The 7,541-nt window shown below is 40.9% G+C and overlaps 1 pseudogene; it reads right to left on the reverse strand.

The window, feature by feature from the left end:
• Nucleotides 1–4,682: 4,682 nt before the first annotated feature.
• LOC123409136 lies at nt 4,683–7,339 on the reverse strand (annotated as a pseudogene).
• Between the last annotated feature and the right edge of the window lie 202 nt (nt 7,340–7,541).

The raw sequence follows: 7,541 nt of genomic DNA on the forward strand, positions 1-7,541 counted from the left end.
TTTCAGTGGCGAGCGGTAGTACCGCTGGACCTAGCGGTAGTACCGCTAGAGTTGGCGGTAGTACCGCTGGCCCTAGCGGTAGTACCGCTAGAGCTGGCGGTAGTACCGCTGTCCCAGCGGTAGTACCGCCCCTGGTCAGCGGTAGTACCGCTCTAGGACTTTAGTACCGTCATCTTGGCAGTTGTACTGCGTCGGACTTTTTGCGAAGACTTTCTTGGCAGTGGTTGGCCCGGTAGTTTCTTTGCGCTACCATGGGCTCAACGGTAGTACCGCTGGAGGGTCAGCGGTAGTACCGCTCGAGCCAGCGGTAGTACCGCTGGGCTCGGGCTGTAAGTGGGGGTAACGGTCTGATTCCTTCCCCCACTATATAAAGGGGGTCTTCTTCCCCCTTGGCCTGACCTATCCGTTGAGCTCTTGTTCTACCTCCATTGTTGACATTCTTAGAGCTTGCTTACTCTCAATCCCTCCAATGATTCTTGCTTGTTCTTGAGGGAAAAGAGAGAGGAGATCTAGATCCACATCTCCACCAATCACTTTCTCCTCTATGTGAGGGGAACCCCTTGGATCTAGCTCTTTGTGAGCTCCTTGTTCTTCCTCTCATATTTCTCCATAGCTTTCGTTGTTGTGGAGGGATTTGAGTGTGAGGGACTTGACCACTTCATGTGTTCTTGCCATTGCATTGGTTGCATCGGTTTGAGTTCTCCAAGGTGATACGTGGAAGTGAAGTTTGAGAAGCTTATTACCTTTGGTACTTAGTACCCTATATATTGTTCTTCGTGGATGCTTTGGCATCCTAGAAGCTTGGTGGTGTCTCGGAGTTCAATCATTGTGGTGTGAAGCTCTGGGCAAGCGTCGGGGTCTCCAATTAGGTTGTGGAGATTGCCCCGAGCAATTTGTACGGGTACCGGTAACCGCCCCCAAGGGTTGCCACGTGTACGGGTTCGGTGACCGCCCCCAAGGTTTGCCATTTGTACGGGTTCGGTGACTGCCCTCAAGGGTCCCTTAGTGGAATCACGGCATCTTGCATTGTGCGAGGGTGTGAGGAGATTACGGTGGCCTTAGTGGCATCTTGGGGAGCATTGTGCCTCCACACCGCTTCAACGGAGATTAGCATCCGCAAGGGTGTGAACTTCGGGATACATCATCGTCTCCGCGTACCTCGGTTATCTCTTACCCGAACCCTTTACTTTTGCACTTTACTTTGTGATAGCCATATTGTCTCTTGTCATATATCTTGCTATCACTTAGTTGTTTATCTTGCTTAGCATAAGTTGTTGGTGCACATAGGTGAGCCTAGTTGTTTGAGGTTTTGTGCTTGACATATTAAACGTTAGTTTTATTCCGCATTTGTTCAAGCCTAAACCTTAATTATTTTAAATCACCTATTCACCCCCCTCTAGGCGACATCAACGTCCTTTCAGTGGGGAACCGAGCGAGGCAGGGGAGGGGTGAAGCGCTCGCTAGGGTTTGGGGGGTGGGCGTGGCCTCGCCGGCTGGGCCTCTAGGCCCAGTTGGACCAGGGGGTGGGGGGGTTTCTTTTTCCGTTTTCTTTTTTTGTTTTGTTTTTCTTTTTCTATTATTTCTAAGTCTTTTTAGTACCTAATTTTATTTACTATATCTTATAATTTATTTTATATACTTTTACTTCTTTCTTTTATTTATTTCTTTTACATTTACTATATTTCTCTTTACTTATTTTGTTTAAGGCTCCACCTCTAAATATATTGGGCTTATCAAATATTCCAAAAGTGCTCGATTCATTTTTATACTTCGCTAGGGAATTTTTGTAACTCCCCTGACATTTTCATTTCATCAATCGAATTCTTTCCTCGTTTGACTTCATCTTAAAGCATCGAACTTTGATGTGGTTTCAACCAACACGAGATCCTTGATATCATTAATGATGACATGGCATCATTAGCGCGGGATCACTGTCGCTTAATTACAATCATTACTGTAGCAAAAAGTCGAGGATGTCACAGCTTGATAGAAAGAGTGGACTTTGGTATGTCAGCAGTTTCTTCGATGATCACAGCCATGTTCTTGCAAAACCGGACGAAGTCCCTTTCCTCCGGTCTCACAATGTAATCAAATATTTCCAGAAAGCAGAGATTTTAGCTATGGCAGGAGCTGGGATAAGAAAGCATATCATTTTTGATAACTTTGTCAGCAGGTACGGTTCGTACGCTAAGACGGGGTTTGGAAGGAGGAAATTGTATAATATGTGCTACAGGGAGAAGATGAAACTGCTTGTCCAAGGTGATGCTGACACTGCTATAGGAATCATGTTGGCTAGAAAGGACAGGGATCCAGATTTCTTCTTTGAGCATACCATTGACGCTGAAGGTAGGTTGAACAACCTGTTCTGGTGTGATTCGTAATCACGTCGGGATTATCTTGACTGTGGTGATGTCACTGTGTTCGACAGTACGTACAAGATGAATAGGTATGGAGTGCCATTTATCCCTTTTGTTGGTCTCAACAATCACCGTTGCACTATGGTTTTTGCATGCGCCATTGTTTCAGATGAGACTGAAGGTACGTATGTTTGGCTGCTAGAGACGTTTTTGAAAGCTAACTGCCAGAAGAAGCCCTAGTCTGTAATTACTGATGGAGATGCGGCGATGATAAGGGCTATCAGGAAGGTGCTTCCTGACGTGTGGCATCGTCTATGTTCATGGCATATTGAAAAAAACATGCAGAAACACCTCCATCACAAGTCATTGAAGGAATTCAGGTCACTCTTGTACTACGCCACCACACATGCAGTTTTCGAGGAGAGATGGGTCGCGTTTGTTCAGAAATGGCAGACGGAGAAAACAAAAACATGGCTCCATAGGATGTACAGGAAGAAGAAGCTTTGGGCTGCATCATATTTGTCTGGTGGGTTATTTCTTGGTATGCATAGTAATCAGAGGAGCAAGAGCCTGAACTCATGCCTGCACCTACATCTAGACTACGGTATGACAATTGTTGATATGATTGTACACTATGAGAATTGCATCATGCGCCTGCGCGAGAATGAATTTCATGACGATTGCATGGCCTCAGAGACTCTACCAGTAGCAGTGACTGAGTGTAAGACCATTGAGGTGTTTGCTGCCAAAGCATTCACGACGGCAGACTTTTACATCTTGCAGGAAGATTTTAAAAAGGTACATCAGCTTGAGGTAATTGATAGATTAAGAGGAGCAGACAGTCACAGATTCGTGGTTGCTTGGAAAAATAACAGGGATCATATGTTTAATGTGGACTACGCACCAGGTAACTCTGCAGAAACTATAAAGTGCAGTTGTCGAAGTATGACTCGCAAAGGCCTTCCTTGCAAGCATATTCTTCATGTTTTGAATGCACTAAACTTACCTGCAATACCTAAGTGTTGTATCCTGCGACGGTTCACGAAGAAAGCAAGATCTGGATTGCCCGTGAAGCGCACCAGCGATCTGTTTTCATGGGGTTGGACGGGTAAGGAGGCCAGAGCTAGATATAGTACGTTGAGCAGTGTATCTGCAAAAGCTGCTCATATCGCATGTCATAACCCATTCTTATACGACAATATGCTGGCAGCAATGAAAGAAGTTATAGCTAATAAGGACATCTTGAATAATGAAGAATCCAGTCAGCAAAGCTTTGTGAGTAATGATGAATTTCAGCCTAAGCAGAATCATATTCTTATTCGTGATCCAGTGAAGGTGTCCACCAAAGGGGCACCTAAACAGAATATTAGAGGTCAGGGTAAGAATGCTCGTGAGGTGACCAAAAATGGAAGACCAAAAGCATTTGATGAGAAAAGCGGGCGTCTATGTAGACCATGCAGACTTCCAGGTCATAACAAGGCCACTTGCAACCAAAATCCAGAGTGCGTATGTTGTTTGTTATTTTACTTATGTTGTTTCGTTTTGGTAATTATTTTCTTATAACCTATAATTTATTTCATGCAGTAATTGGGATTAAAGACAAAAGCGGTGTTATTGTAATCTTTAGATTTTTATATCTGCAATAATATTGTGTTACACAAGACAATATGTATATGTTTTTCTTGTTATTTAAGATAATACGTATATGTTTTTCATGTTATATGTTGTTCCTTTTATATAAGACAATACTACGAGCACTTCAGCCGACATTGACTGTGCTATTTTTAAAATGCAAAATACATGTACCGATGTCATGACGGCGCTGTGTGTTCTGGGTGAAACCCCGTCGCGTCGACCGCATGCGTCGACGTCACGCGGGAGAAGTTAACCCCGTCGCGCTGACTGCATGCGCCGATGTCAATGCGGGGCCGCTGATCCCATCGTTTTCTGGGCAAAAAACGTCGCGCCGACTGCATCCCCCGACGCCACGAGAACGCAGATGCCCGGTGGTTTTTTCGTGCAAAAAAGACGTCGCGGGGACTGCATGCGCCGACGTCATGCGGGGCCGTTGATCCCGTCGTTTTCCGGGCTAAACCCGTCGCACCGACTGCATGTCCCGACGCCACGCGAACGCAGAAAACGTCGCGCCGACTGCATGCACCACAACATAGCACAGTTGATAGAATTTTCAACAACAACGTAATATTTATATATTACTAAAACTATATAATTACTATTACGTATAAAATGTTTAAACACAAAATATGATAAAATCATCTAGTCCCGTAGTAAACTCAAACACGCATGAATCTCCTCTGATGTCATCTATTTCTTTCTCCTTGCAATCCTAATAACTTTGTCTATAATTTCCCCAAGTGTGTTCTTCAAAGAAAAAAATCAATTGCGCTATCATTAGCTCCCTCGCATCATCAATTGATCTCTGCAAAGCAACACTCAAATTATTTTAGTTCACTATAAGTGTTCATAGTAAAGATTACTAATATTAGTTTTGTACTTGTGAAAAAGATCGATCCCATATATCGTCATTCCAATTTTTAAAGCAATGAAGAATAAATAATCCACATGAGTTCCTGATACATGTAATTAACAATAAATAATTATGCATCACACACATATAATACATCAACGTTATATTCAACTACATACTCACCCATCTTATTGTTGAGGCATGTCGTAGGTTTTAATAGGCCATGTGGATACATCCGGATACTGCACAGATCCGGTTGCATTTGCTTCTGCAATATCTGCTCCAATTTCTCTTCTCTAAAAATAGCAATAAAACACAAGAAACTTTCAATAAATAATGTAAACACACGATGGTTCCGCAATGCAAATATGTATTAAAACCTACCAAGTCCTCGACGAGTTTTCTAGTTGTACTATCAAGTCCTTTTCCCATCAACGAGTCTAGAACCTGGAACTCTTCCTTTTTCTTATGCATGACGACCGTAACCCAATGGGTGTTATCCTTGTTGAGAGCCATATAAGTCTGCATAAAGAAAAAAAGAAAATATTAACTAGATCAATACACCATTTTTAATAGTAGTGCATTACTTGTATACATTACAACCACAAGAACATACCTTAGGTGCTTTGAAATACTCGTTCATACACCTATTTACGGGTTCATTAGAATTTGACATTTTTTGATACTCATTACCGTTTACATTCTTATCCTTTCTATATTCAAGCAGCCACGTCACCCTCCAAGTAGGTATTATGTAACGTTCGTCTTTAGCTTCCCCCAACAAAAAAGATGAGTACGCATTCATAACCTGAAAATAATATAACAAATGTAATAATTGTATTTTGTTGTCAAATATAATGTTAAAAATATAAATAACTTACATCACCGCTTATCCATTGGCGGTTAAGAATCTGACAAGCTCTCTCTGCAGTCAAAGCGTCGATCACATCATCATTAAAAATTTGTGTAGCTTTATGTTTCTTTGAGCGCTCACATGCGCGTACAAACATAACACTCGATTTTATTACATCGATGTCAGCACTACTTTTCTTACCATCTACTTTATTAAACAATTCTGTAAATCACAAATTAAAATTAGTAAGCGTAACTCTACAATAAACTTTGTTCTACGAAAACAATATTGATTCATAACAATCTTACTCGCTTTGGAAGAACGTTTTGCACGCTTGATGGGTTTAACAACAACAAAATGAGACTTTATGGCTCTTGATGCAGTGCGTTTACGTTTGCCAATCCCCTTTTTCACTTGCTCATCTACTCCATTGCAATGACCCGATTCATGTGATGAAATTTCATTTCTATCTAAAGACGTGACCGCCTTCTCATGTGATACCTCGGGTACTTCGATAGGATCACTCCAATCACCCTTGAAACTATTCAGATATTCTGAAGTGCCATAATAAGGTACATTACCTTCGTCATCGTCCTTTTGCTTATTAATTTTACCTTGAGAAGGTGTGCGATAGTTGTCCTTATCAGACTGATAAACAAACTCCTTATGACCAAATGCACCATCATTTGTAGATTCATTAATGTCACCATATAGATTCTCTTCTTCTTCCTCCATGTTACCGGTTCTATAGAACACACCGGTTTTTTTCATTTTCTCAATCATCCTATAAAAATATATTTATTAACAAGAGTTATTTAAGTCAATGAAATACATTATGCACGATAGTAAAATAGTGTTGCGCCGTTACCCGTACGCATAACTCTGGCAAGCGACGCATCTCCTTGCGTATTTCCTTCAGCTCATGCCAAATGCAGTCCATAACATTACTCGGGGAAGCCTCTGATGTGTTGCTCTCTTTCTTCTTTCCACTAACAGTAGATTTTTTAGTACTTGATTTTTTATTTTTTTCAGCTTGTTCTTGAGCAATTTTTTTCACCCTATACTCATATGTAATATTGTCATCAATCTACAAAAACAATAATTAGAGATCGATAATTATTCATCTAATTTAGACAATAAGTCAAACCATGGAAATGTTACATTAAAAAATAAATTTAGAGAATATGGATTACCATTCCAACACCACGACCATAATCATAGTCCTATTTGTCTCTTTTCTCCGCGACAGGTTCCGTCCAGTTCCTCATCAAGGGGCTCATAAGTGACAACGGATCATATTTTGGACCTATAATTGGTTATACTTTCTCCCAATAGGCATACTGCAATACACCAAATAATTTAAATAATATATCATACTGCGGTTGTACTCACTAACAATACGTGAGTAGTAAATCGAATAATACATACCTGCAAAAGGGCAAGGATTCCATGTGGCCATTCCCTCACACGACCATCCTCTAGAACCTTTCAAATCTCTGAAAGAAAGAATTTCAAAGTAAACTCGTTCCAGTTGAACTTACTTATCATCCTTTTGTCCTTAACTAAGGCATAATATTCCTTCGGAATATATTCATGAGAGACTCGTGCGATTACTGTTCCCAACAAAACTAGAAACGTCATCCGGACAAAGTCATCATCCGTGTTATCATTCTTCACAATTTTATTGATAAGATCATCAATCATGATCTTACCCTTTTTTGTGTCCACAAAATTAGTTGGTATTTTTTCATACTTTTTTGTCCTTCTGTTCTAATAAAACCAACTACATCAACTCCTTGATTTTTCAATCCAAAAATAGATAACACATCATCATGCCCTATTG

The sequence above is a fragment of the Hordeum vulgare genome, chromosome 7H, assembly GCF_904849725.1.
Source record: "Hordeum vulgare subsp. vulgare chromosome 7H, MorexV3_pseudomolecules_assembly, whole genome shotgun sequence".
Lineage (NCBI taxonomy): Eukaryota > Viridiplantae > Streptophyta > Magnoliopsida > Poales > Poaceae > Hordeum > Hordeum vulgare.